Genomic DNA, 19,179 nt, shown 5'->3' with positions numbered 1-19,179 from the left:
ATTGGGAGTAAATATGGTTTTTTTCTTTTTTTTTTTTTTTTTAAATATAGGTTTCAAAGAGAGGGCTTTTTCTATACGATTTTGTCCATAATTTAAATAATTAAATGGATTAAAATTAATTTCTTTAATATGACTCAATATTAATTGATATTTACTTTTATTAAAACAAATCCTAATTGTATAAAGATACTTGATAAATGTATCATATTAAATCTTGGATATATTAAGTTTTGGTCATGATGATTATTAGCACGATGAAAAATGATGTTACACGGAGATTTAAGTTTGGGATCAAGTTTTCTCAAAAGAAAGAAATTAAAAGAAACAAGATAATAAATAAATATATCAAAGTGGCTGAATTATTTTGGCCATGAATTTCAAAATATGTGAAAGCGTGTTTGTGATGGAAGATGCATAAAATAAATGAATTAATTAATAAATTGAAGTTTTGACCTACATTTAATTAGGCCATGAAAGTTCAACACAATGAAAAAAACACGTTGGAAAGAGTTTTTTTTTTTTTTTTGGAACATGTTTTCCCCAAAGTAAGAAAAAAAAATTATGTTTTCTACCTAATCTAATTAAGATTTGTAATTAAATCTAATAAATAAATAAATATTAAGTTTATTAAGATACAAAATTTATATGCATGACTTATATTATTCATTTTGGTTTGTCAGTTACCAAAGTGGCCAAATTAAAATAAAATAAAATTAATAGTTTATTTGTTATCAAAGTGGCCAAACTATGAATAATGTTTACATTTATATAAAAATTATTAATTATCCATACTAATAGATGCTTATGATGAAAAACGGATTAATTGATACCCACTGGTCATCAAAACTTAATGATTTTACCCAAAGATAAATTAATTATTTTATTAATAGTGAGAATTATGAGGACAATAATATTTTATCAAATATATGCTGGATGTCTAAAGACAACATGTATATTTGATGTAAGTTAATTATTGTCTAATCAAGTTTAAAGACATTTAATTTAGGATAGTATATTATAGTATCTACCCAAAGAAGAACTGTAGTATACTCTAATTATTTAAGTTATCTGAATCTATTTTGAGCATATAAATATCATATTGCAGTTGTTTCTCTCGTTCGTAAGCTTAATCTATTATTGTTTTAATGGGTTGAACTTCTTTAAATGGTGTAAGCAAGTCAAGTTCCATTTAGGTGTCTTGGACTTTGGCTTGACATTATTGGAAGACTAACTCATTGCTATTATGGATACAAGTAGACGAAGAGAAGTTATACCATAAGTAATAGGGATGGTTAAACAAATTAAGCCTTATGTTTTTGCAGATGATTATTGCCAACAAAATTAGGGCTACAATTTCTCAAAATAAAAATGCAAAAGAATATCTTAACCTTGTGAAAGATAGGTTCCACTCTAAAGTGAAGTCGCTAATGGTACTCTAATGACATAACTCATGACCATGAAGTATAATGGGTCGTAGAGTATGCAAGAGCACATTATTAAAATGAGTAATATTATAGTAAAACTAGAAACCTTAAGGATGATGGCTGATGATTCTTTCTTGGTGTAGTTCATTCTAAACTTATTACCTCATGACTATGGGCCATTTCATATTAATTACAATACTATTAAGGATAAGTGGAACGATAATGAATGGCCAATAAGCTAATTTAGGAGGAAACAAGATTGAAGAATCAAGGGACTCATTCTGTCAATATTATGGGTCAAAAAGCTGATAAAAGACTTAAAGTTAAAGCCTACAAGTTTAAGAAGAAATAGAAAGATGTTACTTAAGCTAGGGAAAAGGAACAAATGGTAGATAAGTATCACTTCTATGCGAAAGTAGACACTGTGAGAAAGATTGCCTGAAAGATAAAGCTTGATTTGAAAAGAAATGTAATCTTTATGCTTATGTATGTTTCAAATCAAACTTATTTGAAATTCCTAATAATACTTGGTGGCTTGATTTTGGTGGTACTATTTATATACCCAATGTGATGAAAGGATTCCTTACAGTTCAAACCGCAAACCCAACTAAGACTTCCTATTTAAGAGGAACCGTATGAAGGCTCCAATTGAAGGCATGAGACTTACCGTTTGGTCTTATATAATGGCTATCACCTAGATCTATTATAGACCTTTTATGTGCCTTTCAATTTCTAGGAATGTCATGTTTGTTTCAAAACTTGATGAATTTGGGTTTAATAATAAGTTTGGGCATGGATATTTCAGTTTATTTAATAATAATGATAATTCAATTACTATTTCTGGAATTCTTACTGATGGTCTATATAGACTAAAACTTGATAATAATTTTGTTGAATCCTCATCTGTCACATATAGCAATATCAAAATCAAGCGTAGTAGACTAAATGAAAATTTTATTTTCTTGTGGCATAGGCATTTGGATCTGTAATAACCTGAATTTTTAAAATATAAATTTCATATTTTTATATATAATATTTTAATAGTATCTAACTAATTTATAATTTTTGTAAAACTTCCATTTATATGTTTTTAATGTTACTTCTAAACATATTTTATAAATTATTTAATAGTCCAGTTTTAATTGAAATGATTGATTTTATAAAATAATGTTAAATCAATTCTCAAAATATATTATTATTTATTTCATTGTTTTCAATCTTGGTTTTAAGGTTTGATTAAATTGTTATTAATTTAATTCATTTATTATAATAATTATTTTTATTATTATTATTGTTGTTGTTGTTCTTGTTTAAATATACACAAATTTGCATTTGGGACCCAATTAAAAAAGAATTTTTGACTCCATTGAATAAACCCGAAGAGTTTGAGGATCAATAGTATAATTAAAAGTTAAAAAAAAAAGAAGAAAAGTTTCAAACCGCATAGCGCCCCACCACCTACCTTCTCTCTCCCGTATCACTCTCTCTCCCCCTCACTTTCTCCCTCTCATTCTTCCTCTGGCCAGCCAGCACTAGCGCCGACGAGACACCGGCGAGCTCCCCCACCTGCAGATATGTCACACCTTACTCCTTCGTAAGGCATAACATGATTCCATAGTATACCTAATGAATTTTCGAACTTCACCTACCGATAACCCATTAAATATACTATAAGGAATTTTAAGCAAATCCAATTCATTTTAAATTGTAAAGTAATGTTAAAGCACTATTTAAAAACCTTTAATTGAAGTTTAAATTATGAGTTAAAATTTTGGTCAATTTTATTTTTCATAATTTTTATAGAAATTTCGACAGAGTGCCGGCTGTAATTTAAGAAAACAGTTATTCCAAAACCTAAAAAGAAAACACTTCCAATACAAAATTTTCAATCTCAACTTCAATAGGCCTCAATTCAACACAATCTCAATACATTTTCTATATCCATCAATTTCATTTAATATATTTGATATAAATACAAAAGTCTAAATTTTACAGGAAAGAAAGCAAAAGTAATATCATTACAAATTTTACTGTATAACTGCTCAATTAGTACAAAAGATATATATGAACAAAAGTATTTACATTAACTAATTGATAAGGATATAAATAATATACTCGTACAAAAAGATCCTCAAACTGTACTCCCCTGTCACTATAGCAGCTCATTCTGCTGCTTTTTCCTTTCTTTTATCTGCGACAACAAATAAAAGTTATCGCTGAGTAATTATACTCAGTGGTACACAACTAAGAAAAATTCAGCTCATTATAAAGCATAATAAATCAAAACATAACAAATCAAAATTTTCAAATCCAAAGAAGTGTTTCCAAAATCTCAAGTTAACATGTATCATTTATTTCAAATCACATTTCACAAATCGCAAAGTAAAAGTGTTGCCAAGAACACACAGTTTAGACCATCACACAAAATTTCACGATCAATGCCATGTTGTACACTACGACAAAGCAAATCACCCCACTAACCATTATTAATGAGGGAAGGGCTAGCTAGCTAATGAGTACTCATATAGTCTTACCCCACTAACCATTATTAATGGGAGACATAAGCAATTTTTAATTGTCAAACCCCAAATAGCCGTTACTATCGGGGATTTCTGAACGGAACTGTTATGCTAACTATGGTTTAAAAACTAATTCATAAAATTTCCATTCAAATAATTGCATTTCAATTCACTTAACACAAATCATTCAAGAAATTACCCTTATAGGGTTGGCAACACACAATTCATAAAGTTCAAAGAGAAAATCACAATTGTCACCAACACATTCAAACTCACAATTCATTAAAAATAATTTACAGTATTAAAATCAATTGAATAAAATTAATTGTGTATAAACCTTTAGTGAGTTCTCTCCTTGCCTTGACTCACTCTTTTCTTGTCCTTTCTGGTCTCTTTTTCTACTGAAATATAAAATCATAGTGTTTCAATACCTATCCAAATTATTTCTAATAGAAATTTCAATAATTGAATTTTTTTACTTTACTTTATTTTACTTCTAGGGTCCCATAAATTGCATTCTTTGTATTTTTTATTATGGTGGTTACTATTCATTTGACCAATTGATTAAAATATTGACTTTCATACTAAATAGGTTTGTTAATTCTAATTACTCCCACATACCACATTTTGGATCACATTTTTGTTGGTATTGATTGTCAAACTCAATTCAAGGTTTTCCTAGGAGAATTGGTAAATTTTCAGTTTTGAGTCACTTACTTCTACTATTCTATTGGGCCCTCTACAGTGAGAATTTGGCTGACTTTCCTTTATCAAAGTTGTTCCTTAGTGTCTTAGCTTTAATTCTCTTTTTGAATCACTCCATTTAAAGTTTTGTACCTCAAGTTATGGCTATTTAACCATAACTGGCCAGATTAACCAAAGTTCAGATTTCTGGGCAAGTTTTATGTTCTGGCAGATTTGATGACCCAACTTTGGGTGGTAAATTGACTAGGTTATGGCCAGAATTCGAGTTTGTGTTCTTCATAAAAGTTGTTCTACTATGTCATAGCTTTCCAATGATCTAAAAATCAGGTCATTTGGACTTTTTTACACCAAGTTATGACCATTTGAACAAGTACTATTCATATAGTCAATTCTGTACAGAGGCAGGGTACCTAATCCGGATTCAACTCAATTTTACACTAACTTAAGGTCAATTTTAGGGCAAGGTTTCTACATAAAAATTTTTGCTTTAGGTCTTAGTTCTCATCTCCAATTGGCCTCACACCAATTGGAGCAACATAATTTCAATTATGGTCATTGAAGTGGACCATGGCCAGGCTGTCCAGATTGGACAGTATACATTCACTATTCAATTCCAATTCTAACCACTCAAACACACTCCATTTCACACCAATTAACCATTTTAAACCTTAATTAGGTCAAATTGCATTAATTCCCCAAATTCCCAAATTTTCCCCCAATTTCCCATTGATCAAGAACCCTAATTTATCAATTGATCAATCCCCACTCAATTCACTACACTAATCACTTCTACCTACTTAGTTAAGCTTAATTATATACTTAATTTCATTCTTTTCACTTCAATCACCCTTCCCCCATGGATTGCTGAAATTCATGGAACTCCATCCATGTAAGATTTTTCAAATTTCTTAATGTAAACTCATCCACATGAATTCAACCTCAAGCACTTGTACTAAAGAAAGAGATTTGATTAACTTACCTTTTTCTTGAATTTCCTAAGCTCTAATTTCTTCAAGTTTTCCTTCAATTTCTTGTTCTAATCTTCGTACCAAGCTTTAATTACAAGATTTATTTAGGAATTTGTGAGATTTATGGGGTTAATTCAAGCTTTGAAAGCTTGAAAATTCATGGTCATAGAGGAATTTAGAGAGAGAGAAAAGAGAGAGGAGAGAGACGGCATGGATGGAAAAGAAGAAGGAATTTTTATTTTCTTTCAAATTTTGACTTTATTTATGCATAATTATCTTAAATTTTCTAATATTAAAAATTATAATATTAATTGCATAAGAAGTGATGTCATAAAAAGAATTAACATTTGAAATTTTCTTTTCTTTCTCTACACACCTCTTCACTTTTTAATTCTTTTTCATAAATTTAATTTCCTATATTTTATTGGATATTTAGGCCAAGAATCACCTCTAAGAGTGAATTGACCAAATTGCCCCTCATCGGTCTGATCTGGTTTACCATTAGCATTAAATTGCTTCCTGAACCCTGATTCAATTATTTGACCTTGTTCTCAATTCTTTTTTGAGGTTCTCTAATTTTCACTAGCTTCACAATTATTCCTAGGCCTGTGGTGTCACAATGTCCCATACAAAATTAGGGTTATGACTGACCTCACAGTCGCTTCTCGGTTCGGTCACCCATCACTTTGACCTTGGCTCATTTAACCCTTTATGCTTAATTTTTCTTATTTCAATTTCATCTTAATGTATTGGCTATTAATTTTTATTCAGAGCTTTTCTAGATGATACAGACATACGTCTAGACATGCCAACTATTCGGACAGACACTGGTTATCGGAACAGTGGAATGTACTGACCTAATGAACATAGGGGTGTTATAAGATAAACCCCAGGCACTGGCCAGTAGCAGCGACGGATGGCTGGAGCAGTGGAAACTATGAGAGAGAGAGAGAGAGAGAGAGAGAGAGAGAGAGAGAGAGAGAGAGAGAGAGAAGTTGATGCACAATGTACCCACTTTGCTGGTCGATTTTGGCCGTTTTCGGAGGCCATACTGTCAGCCACAGGTGGCAATGGCTTCCTCACACAACCATCTCCCATTTCTGACCAGCAGGCCCTAGAGCCAACACCAGAGGAGACAGATCTAGCAAGAGAAAGAGAGGAGAGAGAAAATGGGTGGTAGCATCTTTCCAATCACTTTTTTGGTGATCCAACCATCGGATCAGAAATCCGAGACTACCGTTGGACTTAGGGTGATGAAATCTTCGAGATGGGACTAGCCCCACTTCGATCAGACACCGTTTGAAAAAGATGATCATCGAACGGTCCAGATCGCTTGGTGAGGTTTTTGGACTTTTTTAATTTTCAAAAATTAAAAATAATTTTATGATAATTGTTAACAATTTTGGGCTTAATTTAGGTGTGATCAGATCGATGATAGCTCACCAAATCCCGGGATCGAGTTTTCGGCCAGATCCGGCTGCCCGACGACCCTTATCGAAATGTGGCCAATATTATAGTCGATCCTAGCATTTTCAGATGTTCTGAACACGTTCTAAGCATCAGAATCGGCATAAGCAAACCCGAACCCTAAGTTTTCTTAATTATCTAGTATCGAGTTTAGAATAAAAATTCATAAAATATTCATGGGTGATTAGAAAATTATAATTCTTTTTGCAATAGTCATATAACCTTGTTAATGACCGCAAGGTAAAATTTTAGAATTTTTAGAGCTAAGAAATTTTTGTTGAATATTAGTTTTAGGAGCTAAAACGTAATTTTTTAATTTTGTGATTATTGTCTTGTTTGGAGGGCCCAGGAGGGACTATATGATGTTGATGAGATATGGATTGAGATGTGTGATTTTTGAAGTATTATTTGAACCATTTTGCAGGATGAGTAGGTCCTAGGTATAGGAAAAACTCTGCTGGATTTTCGACATAAATTAGGGCGTCTTTGTCTCTTTAAAGTTTTATTTTGAGGTAGTGCTAATAAAATTTATAATATAATTGTTTAGGTGATTAGGGTCAGCCATCTTTATTCACCCAGCCGCCACAATAGTATCCGGTGATCAGTGAGTAGATATTGATTTTATTTACAATTTTAATATTATTATATATTCAAGGCATGCTCATGCATTACATATAAATATATGTATATAGATAAATACTAGGTATGCATTATGTTGCATTTTCTTATTTGCAAGAATGGATGTGGATGTCGCCTTAGGGTAATTTGGAGCTGTGTGCATGTGTCGGCGTGCGTGTGGTGTGGTGTAATGGGCATGGGTAAGATGAGCAAATGGGCTTGAGCTAGTCTCGCTTGGGTTCTGGTTCTTTTTGTAAAAGTCAAGGTGAGTACGGCTTTGAGTTGATCTTGCTAACCCTCGCATTTGGATTATTAAGCAAAAGTCTAGCTCTAGTTGATCTCGCTGGCAGGCATTGGATTAAGAGAGCTGTATTGGGGATCAACTCTCATATGTATATATATCTGATGTTAGGGGTGAGCATTATTCGGTTCAAACTGAATAAACCGAACCGAACAACCTTAATTGGGTAATTCGATTCGATTTTTAAAATAGTTTAGTTCAGTTCAATTTCATATTACAAAAATTTTGGTTATTTAGGTTCGGTTCGGTTTTGAAGAGAAAAAAATCGGTTAAACCGAACCAAACTGAATAGTTTTATTGATTTTTTAATTGATTTATTTTTATGGGGAATTTATGAATTATATGTAATATATATATATATAAATTGTTTAATTTCATTAATTAATGGTTATTAGGTTCAAACCTGTCACGACCCAAAATTCTGAATCGTGACCGGCGCATAATTTAAGTATTCTTAAATCATGCAAGCCTTATCAGAATATCTTGAATAAATATATTGTTACTTACTAATCCCAAAAATAAACAAAATCCAAATAAACAAAATGCTGAATAAACATCATAAATATCCCATAGGTAAACTGCGGAGTCTCTACAGATTTCAAATAAAAACTTAAACTGTTCAATAAACTAAACTAATTATTAGCCCTAGAAAATATGAATTCGGGCATACCATGAGAACAAATCAAAGTTGTCCCTCTCCAGAAAATGAACTGAATATTTGGATCAGCTGCAGAATTCTACTGATCTAAAACAGATAACAGACAGAGAAAACGTGGTTTGAGCTAGATGCTCAGTGAATGATAATTATAGCACACAACGGAATAGGAACAGGCAAACATTTGATTAATTTCACAATAGATTTTCTATTCAATAAAACCATGCTCATGCTGTCAAAATCATTAATAAAATAACTTCATAAAACATATATATAAAAGAAATTCATTCAATAAAAATTTTATGGTACAGTGCACCAGGGTGATGATACCCCACATCACCAAAGGCGGATGGTAGCGCTACGGATATCGATACCTTCCTCCTCCTTAACAGATATCAATGCATATGATACTAATGCAAACCATAAACTGCAATGATGCATGACTCGACAATGCAACCTAATACCGTGATAGTCCACATGGCGGGGCCAGATAACAGAAACAAATACTGGGCACAAGTACCAATTTAAAATAGAAAATTAATTTGTACAAATCAATCAAAATCAATAAAAAATTTCAGATAGCAAATAATAACTGATAGTGTAATTCCAATAGTATATTTCAATAGTTTCAGAGAGTCAATAAAATCAAATCAATCTCAAATCAATTTAGTAACACATCGGTAAATTTTATAGTCAAATATCAATCAATATAAATACATTAAAGGCCTGTTCCCGGAATCCTAATGGGTCTAATGCAGAGATAGTTGACAAAATTAATTATTTAATCAAAATCGAAATAAAATTCAATATTAAAATAAAACTCTAGAAAATCATATATAAAATAATTGTTAAAATATTAATTTAAAATTTCATTTAATAACAAACTTAATGCTAAGAAATTTTAAAAGAGACTAAAACGGTGCCATATACTATAATTACCACTCACCTGGAACCTCCAAAATAATAGCTAGATTCAATAAAAGAGAGACAATTTCAGCTGACAGAATGAATATTTGAATCTCCTACATACCCAAAATATAAAAGAAAAATATTAAATAATAATAAAATAAAATAACTTTTATATATATATATATATATATATATATATATATATATATATATATATATATATAAACGAGAACTGACGCATGGTCGTGGGACGAGAACGGGACACATGGTCGTGGGACGAGGTGGGATATATATATATATAATAATCAATTATTGTTCAACAGCAATTATGATCAACCCAATTCAATACTAATGATCAAAGAAAAAAAAAATAAATTTCTAGGGTAGTTGTAACAAATCAATGAAAGAAAATAAAATCAAATTCACCTATTATTGAATAAAGAATGAGAATTTTTACCTTGAAAACAGAATCGAATGTGATAAATAGAGAAGTAAAAATTTAGGGATTCTCTGCGCACATCAGATTATAAATAGAAAATTTTTATATTTATATATATATATACATATATAATAATAATTTAAAAGATAATGAAAATACCTATTTAGAGTATTTGATAGGAAAAAGGATGTGACAAACAGGTTTTGAGAGCAAAGTTTAGCAGAAGAGATGATTAGGGCATATATATATATATTTCAATAGTCCTATTAGGTGTAGAATGGGATAAAAGTTATTATTGAACTGGGTTGTTCAGATTGCAGATATATATTTAATTTCAAAAATAATATATATATATATCTAAAAATAAGTAAGCAGACCATCCAATAAAATATATATATTTTTATAAATATATTAAATTATTGTTAGCTAATTAAAATAAAATAATAATAAATAATAAATGTATATGGGTTTCCACAAAATCAAAGTCAATATTAGACAAAATAACTTGAAAATTAAGTCTAAATTAAAAATTTTCATGATTTAATTCAGTTCGATTTGATTCGGTTCGGTTTGAACCGATTGCTCACCCCTATCTGATGTGATATATGGGTATGTGAGTGCTCTAAACTATTCTTTATGCAAGTGTTGTTTGAATTTGGCTGAATATAATGTTTTGTGTTATATTTCATCCTTAGGGATGTATTAGTTTTATATAGTTATAGAAATTGTATTTAAAATCAATATTTTACTCTATGAGTCGAATGCTCACTCCTTTTTACCATATTTTTCTAAGCTACAGGAGGAGTCCTTTTTCAGAATAACCTGCTTTTTTCCTCGCAAGTTTATTAACAATTATTTATTTGTATTATTATTTTCTAAAATTATAATCTAGAACTCCGCATGTGTTAGTACTAGTAATAATCTTGTTAAGTACTATGTAAATTTAAGTTTTAGTATTATAATAAATGCAAAATTTTTATGATATTTAAAATGTTTACAAATTGTGGTATCAGGGTTGAGCAGGGCTCCCCTAACTTTAGTTTTTTATGGTTATCGGCTTGGGTTGACCCGAATAAAAATGTAATATTCTATTTTATTTTATTCACATGTTGAGCCTCAGTTTTTTACCCTAGTTATGGATTTGAGAACAATAAGACTTACTACGGATCTCGGAGGCTTTATATTGGCCTAGGTCCTAGTGTCGGTCTGGCCCGTGGAATCGGGTCGTGACAGGGTCACATATCCAAAGAAATATTAGAAAAGTCATTAAAAAATGAGATTCTACTTAGTATAGTCATTAAAAACCTAGTTTATGATATAAATTAAAATCAAGGATGAACATTATTGATAAAATTACCCCTAAATTTACTGTCTCTCACCTGTTAAGTCGTGGACACTAGCTGATATCAAATGAATCCATAATTTTAATTTAAAATGTAGGAAAATTATAATAAAAATTAACATTATAACCATATGAATTCTATTAATTTATATATTTAGTGATAATAACAAGTGAATATCCGTAAAAATCACATTCGAACTTAATTAATATTTATAATATTTGAATCTATTTTAAACTCAATTAAAATTCATTTTAAATTATTTAAACTCGTTTTAAACTCAATTATTGCTACTCAAATGATATTTAAACTCATTTTTATTTATATATTTTTAACTAATAATTTATATAAAAATTTAATTTATAAATTTTATAATTCAATAAAATATTTAATTTTTTATTTAAAATATATTATTTTAAAATATATTAAAATTATTATAAAAAATATATTTTATATAAACAAATTCATTTTAATTCTGATTATCTTTTATTCGAATTCATTTTAAATATGATTATATATTATTTCAACTTGTCTTAATAGAATTGAATGAGGTCAAATATTAAAAAAAAAAAAAACCAACCCGTTGCTTTTATTTGGAAAATATTGTAATTGATCTCTTTGGTAAATTAAAATTCAATGTGAAAGTGAACTGAAGAAGAGTTAAAGGTTGAAAATGTCATTTTATTAATTTTCATATGAAAAAAGTTTTTCTTTATTAAAACGTGAAAATAAATATATTCATTTTAATATTAAAAAATGGGGATTGTAATCATGATACCGTAACCGATGATGAGATTGGTTTGATAAGATTAACAACTTTTAAAAAGCTATAAATTGAATTTTATCACATAATTATTCGATGGAATTTTATTTTTTTAATTATTTTAAATATTATTATATAAAATAAAGAATATGTAATTTCAAATGTTAAAAAGATATTATTCATTAATATTAATATTAATAATTTAAAATTTAGCTGCTTTTCATTATTGTTTATTTTGAATGTATTAAATTTATGTGAATAAATAGCGAAATTTATTTTTGATATCACTCAGACTAAATTTAATTTCAGTAAATTTAAAAAATAAAATTAATTTTAGTGCACTATAATTTGAATATATTTGAATTTATAAATATAAAAATTCTAAAAAAATCCACTATCCTTAAAAAAGTGACATGCAAATAACATATAAATTTAATAATTATTAGCTTTTAATTCGCTGATTATATAATTATTCGCTTTTAAATCAAAATTATTATATTAATTATTGATTATATTTAAAATTTTTAATTTTAAATAATTTAATTATAATTTTTAAAATTATAAGAATTATATTTAAAACCTATAATTTAATTTGAAAATTTTAGTTTTTATCATGTAAAATTCTAAGTGACTTGACAAATAACATTTTTTTTTAATTCATTTCTCCCTCCTCACTCTCTTTTCCTCCCTGATTCATTTTTTTTTAATTCATTTTTTTTTAATTTTTATTTTATTTTATTTATCTTCACTCCCTCTCTCTCCTTCTATTCTGAACAATCAAATTTCACAATATGTTCATTGTGAGAGGGACAGGGAGAGAGAGAGAGTGAAGATAAATAAAATAAAATAAAAATTATGAATTGCTAAGTCATTTGATATCATATTCGATAAAAGCTAAAATTTTCATTAGAATATGGGTCTTGGGTGAAATTTTTAAAATTTTAAAAGTTATGACTAAATTATTTAAAATTTAAAGTTTGAGATAGAAAATTTAAAATTTTTTAGATTCAATAGAGACTCAATAAACTGAACTGAATAATAATTGATAGGCTATAAAACAAAAAGTAGTCATTTTTCTTATCACCATAAAGGTGAATTATCTTAGAATATGTAATTGAAGAGACTAAAACTCGAGACCTCTTCACTTTCTACATCTTAAAGATGAAGAAAAATTAATCAGACTATTCTCTAATTAGCACTTTCTGCAATATTACATAATTGAAATAAAAAAAAAAATTTCAGTAACAAAGCATAAATATATTAAAAAAAAAAACCAAGTGGTAGCTGCAAAACCTTCTAGATGGTAATGATAGTAATTTTGAAATAACTGCTAGATAAACGGCCTGGTCCATCATTCTTTAAGGTTGGACGTCACCGGCAATCTAGAAGGCCTAAAATTTGGAGAAATTAATATTTAATACTCAATTAATTTATTTTTATTATGAGTGTAATTTTCATCAAAATTATTATATACATATATCTATATATTTTTAGTAAGCTATTATATGCATATATTAAAAGGGGGTTTTGTTTTATTCCTTTTAGCTGTTTTTATATTTTCTTTTTTTATCTCAGGCATTTTTATTAGGACGCAGTACCTTTCATTCCCCCCACATGGCCTTGGATGCTCTAGTTTTTCTTTTTCTTTTTTTTTTTTAATTTTTTTTAATTGTTTAAACTTTTTTTTAAGGTTGTTAAAGAAACTCAATGGAAATTTCTGTTGGAATATTCAAAAAAAAGTTAAGGAGCTCTTGGCTCTAGCCATGTACGTAGAGCTAACTAAGCCATGGCTACGTGTATTAGAGGTTTTTTTTTTTTTTTTTTTATAATTGCATATATCATTATATGTAAGTGCTGCCATTATTCGGTTATAACTGAATAACTGAACTGAACTGATGAAATTTTATTCATCAGTTGACTGAAAGGTCAATTGACTGCTCCTCCTAAAACTATTGCTAGTTCCACTACCTCTGAACCTGTCTCCAATCTTGATTATGAAAGTTGGTTTCAAAAAGATCAAATGTTCCTATTGGCTACTTTCCTCCATCATTGAGGAAAATTTTCCATATATTATTGGGCTATCATCTTCTTTGGAGGTTTGGAAAGCTTTTGCCCACGCTTTTGGCTCAATTTCTCAAAATCGATAACTCCAAATCCACATTGAGCTCCAGGAGCTAAAGAAAAATAACCTCTCTCTTTTTGAATATCTTCATTGTGTAAAGCAGTTAGCTGATGAACTACAAGCAGTAGGTCAGCCTCTTCAACCTGCAGAATTCAATGCAATCATTTATCAGAATACAGGAGTTGAATATCATCCTATCATCACGGCCTTGAATCTTCAGACTGAACCTGTTTTGTTTTATGAATTGTATGGGTAGCTTGTAGCCCATGAAATCTTCATCAAGAGCGCACATGAACCTCCTACTGTCAACACTGTTGTTCAATCTTCACCCAATTTGCCTCTCTTGCTAACAATTGTTCGTCTTGCTTATTCTTTCATCAATAACAATTTCAGGCCTTGTGCTCCATGTCAGATTTCTCGCCTTAAAAATCACACAGCTAATAAGTGTCGCAGGCGATTCAATCCTTCCTTTAATAGTGGTTTTCGTGCATCTTCTCCATAAGCTAATTATCATTCTATTCATTCACATCAGTAACTTACTCCTGTTAGTAGTATGCCCTAGAGCATATCATTTAGTATGTATCTTGTACATAATTTTATTAATAAAAGGCATTTCCACTTTTCCGTTTACATAATATATTTATGTGTAATAAAAAAGGTTCATTGATATTTTGTTAGAAATATTATTCTTAAGTTGTTAAGAATATGAGTGACAATATTTCTAGCACAAAGTATCATAAATAGGTTCACAATCGAGGATACTTCATAATAAGGACATGACTTATCCAGAAAGATTGTATTCATGTTTATTCCCAAGTTATTTATATGAGATATAAATAAGATGGAATGGTGAGTCTCATGCCATATAACAAACATGATAGGCACTTATAAATGATAAGTAGGCCGAACGGTGGCGCTTATGACAAGCACATGGAGTTTACTCTTGTCAATGTTTTGTCATAAATCATATCAGTGCATATAATCTTTAGACCTGAGATAGCACAGTTATCTTGTATATAGGTAGTTTGAGTTTGATACTGCTTTCATACTTGTACTGTGTATGGGTATATGGGCATGTGTTGGCTCCTACTAGTTATATATGGAGGTAGGTGTTGATCAAGATGGAATCTGTTCCTCTAAGTAAATAGAGATAAAATCCTATGTTCATTTAATTGTTCTTGATGTTTCAAGTTCTGGCCAGACAGATAGATTTATTCGAAAAGAGTTTCGATGAGAAAATCTTTTAATCAAGAACTGGAATTAAAAGAGAACATAATATTCATAGCAAATGGAGTTTGACATAAACCATGACTCGGCTTGAGTTGGGATTTTTGTAACAGAGAGATTCTAGTGCATGGTAACATATGATTATAGGTTCATTTAAGGTAAATCTTATTACTAATTGGGTGGCCATGGCATGCTATGCTAGGTGTTAACCATGGTCTATGAGGTTCATAAAATGATTTAGAGAAATCATTTATGGTAAGAAAGAGTTCTGATGATATTAAGAGTTGATATCATGTCTCATTGCCAATTAGTGATGAGCCAAGTAAGTCACACACATACACAAGTTATCACCTATTTAAATATGATTTAATTAATTAATTAAAGAGTTTAATTGATTAATTAAATAGATTTGGTTTGCAATTAAATTGCAAAGTCCCTAGCATGACTTGAAACCAAATCTAGATTATTGGATGTGTAGTATAAATTAAATTTATATTTAAAGTGTTTAAATATGAATTTAATTGATGAGAAATTAATTAATAGAGATTAATTAATTAATTTATATTTGATATAAATTAATTAGAAGAAGAAAATAATTATTTTGGGTTAAGAACTCAAAATTAAGACACGTGGGCATTTTGGTCATTTCACCGTGTTACACGTGGCACCATGAGAGGGTGACACATGGCATAACAGATAAGCTTGCCAAATGTTTTTTTAATCATGTAAGATGATTAAAATCAAGATTAAATATAGGTTTGACACTTGGCACAATGTGATTGGGTCACTTAAACCTAGAGCTAATCAAAAGGTGACATGTGGCTAGGGTTTAATGTGTTAACCTAGCTATTTAAGTGTGGTTATGAAAAGAAAACATAACCAGCAGCCTCTCCTCTCATATGTCACGCCACTTTGAGCCTCTCCAGCTATTCTTCTTCATCTCTCATCAATTCAAAGAGATTAGCCATCAATCTCTTGAATTAAGAACACTAGAAATTGTTTCTAGTGTCCTGTTTACATCTCTAATCTCTTAAAAGGCAGAACTTGAATTTCTAATTAATAGAAAAAGCTTTAGAGGCTGTTCAAGGGCTGCCATAGGTGTTCTTGGTGTGGACAAGCTAGAGGGACAACATCTGGTGTCCTGAAGACGAATCTCAAAGGTGCAGACACGCTGCAGCACATCAAGAGGTTAGTGTAATCGTTCTTGATTTAATCTAGGGTTCTAAAATTAATCTGATTAATTTTAAAATCTTAAATGGCAAATACAGATCCAAAAACATATTAAAAGAGTTTTAATATGTTGTTTATCATTGAAATCAAATAGATAAAAATAAATCTTGCATGGTGCATGTGACCCTAGGTGAAAATTTTTGAATTCAATGGTATAATCTTGTGTTTTTCACGCTTCCGCTCCTTCAACTCCAACACCAATCACTTGGTTTCTTGACACTGCAGCCAATTTCCACATTACATCTATATGTCTACTGTAACATCTCATGCGGAAAGGGAAGGTCTCCACTGGAGCTGTCCTCTGGGAGGGCAAGGCTCACTAGTGGCCTTATCCAAATGGGGGACAGGAATGAACTGAATCATACATTGAAATGGGGGAAACTAATCACTAGAGACGCCTTTTGGTGGAATGGCCTAGAGAGTTGAAAGAACTCCGGGGTTAAGTGAGCTCGCTTGAGAGAAATTCTAGGATGGGTGACCTCCTGAGAAGTTCTCCATTCCACCTATGGGACAAAACCGTGAGGCTCAGGATGGGGTGGGCCAAAGCGGGCAATTTCTCTAGTGGTTGGAGCAGGGACATTATAGTTGGTATCAGAGCAAAATAGGGACGACCATACGTAACGCCTACGATTCTTGGAAACTCTCATGAATGAACTGTGGTGAAGCATGGCTCTCTGCCCAGGGGCTTATAGGGACGGCGATATGTAACGCCTGTAAGTGCTCTGATAGGTACCCTCTTTTGCCATCAAAGACAGTGAAAGATGGTATCAGACTCAGACCCCCTCTAGTAGATGTGTGGTACGGGGACGAACCAAGCGGAAGCTGGTGAGTTTGTAACATCTCGTGTGGAAAGGGAAGGTCTCAGCTGGAGCGGTCCTCAAGGAGGGCAAGACTCATTGGTGTCATTGTCCAAATGGGGGATAGGAATGAACCGAATCAAACATTGAAATGGGGAAAACTAATCACTAGAGGTGCCTTTTGGTGGAATGACCTAGAGAGTTGAAAGAACTCTAGGGTTAAACGTGCTCGTTTGAGAGAAATCATAGGATGGGTGACCTCCTGGAAAGTTCTCCATTCCACCTATAGGACAAAACCATGAGGCTCAGGATGGGGTGGGCCAAAGTGGACAATTCCTCTAGTGATTGGAGTAGGGGCGTTACATCTACTCTCAGTGTTGCAACTGATTACATGGGTGATGATCAAGTCCATATAGGTAATGGACATGGTGTTCCTATTTCCCACACAGGTACTGCATCGATATCTTTTGCAACTGGTTCACTAAAATTAAAAAATGTCTTATGCATGCTGCATATAGTGAAGAATCTACTCTCTGTCCAAAAGCTCACCATTGATAATAATTGTTTCTTTGAATTTTAGCCAAATTTCTTTTGTGTTAAGGATTAGGTCACCAAGCGAATTCTGCTTCAGGGGCCAAGTGACAATGGCATTTTTAAATTTCAGAATCCATCTAAGCAAGCTTTGGCTATTGAACATCTTACAATGGATGATTGGCACCAGCGTTTGGGTCTCCCACACTAATGAACTGTCTAAAAAATAATCAATGATTTTCGTTTACCTTCTATCACAAATAAAATGTCTCGTTTGGTAGCTAAGGGATACTCTCAATAGGATGGGTTAGATTACGGTGAGACATTTAGTCTGGTAGTGAAGATGTTAACAATTCGCACAGTGCTCTCTTTAGCCATGGCACATGGTTGGCCAATTCGACAACTCGACATATCTAATGCCTTTCTCCATGGCTATTTGGATTATGCAATTTTTATGGACCAACCAAAAGGATTTGTTGATCCTGCTTATCCCTCCCATGTTTGTAAGCTACGAAAATCATTATATGGGCTCAAACATGCACCACAAGCCTGGTTTTGTCGTTTGTCTAACTTCTTACTTCAATTGGGGTTCATAGCATCTAAGGCTAATTCCAGTCTCTTTATATATTACAATGGTAGTGTCTCTTTATTCATCCTCATATACGTTGATGACATTTTGGTTACTTGTTCTGAAAATGCTCGTCTACAGTGGTTCATGTCTAAGACTAAGGAGGCTTTTCTAGTACGAGATATTGGAGCATTACATTATTTCCTTAGCTTAGAGGTACATCACACTTCTGTTGGCTTATTGCTCAATCAACAGAAATATATTGTGGATCTTCTTTCTCAAGCATCAATGCTGAATTGCAAACCCTGTAAAACTCCTATGGCCACCACTCTCCCACTTACTAAATTCAATGGAGTCTCTTTTGATGATGGTGCTCTCTATTGGCAAATAGTTGGCAGATTACAATTTGTGACCTTAACCAGACCAGATATCTCTTTTGCAGTCAATAAATTATGTCAATTTATGCACAATCCAACAGATGATCATTGGAAGGCCATTAAGAGATTGTTGCGCTCTCTTCAGCACACTAAATCATATGGCCTGTTCTTTGCTAAAGACTCAACTCTGGACTTGCAATGTTTTTCCAACATTGACTG

Source organism: Hevea brasiliensis, chromosome 11 (assembly GCF_030052815.1).
Source record: "Hevea brasiliensis isolate MT/VB/25A 57/8 chromosome 11, ASM3005281v1, whole genome shotgun sequence".
In the NCBI taxonomy this organism is placed as follows: Eukaryota; Viridiplantae; Streptophyta; class Magnoliopsida; order Malpighiales; family Euphorbiaceae; genus Hevea; species Hevea brasiliensis.
The sequence above is the reverse complement of the archived record's forward strand: the minus strand, read 5'-3'. Positions refer to the sequence as shown.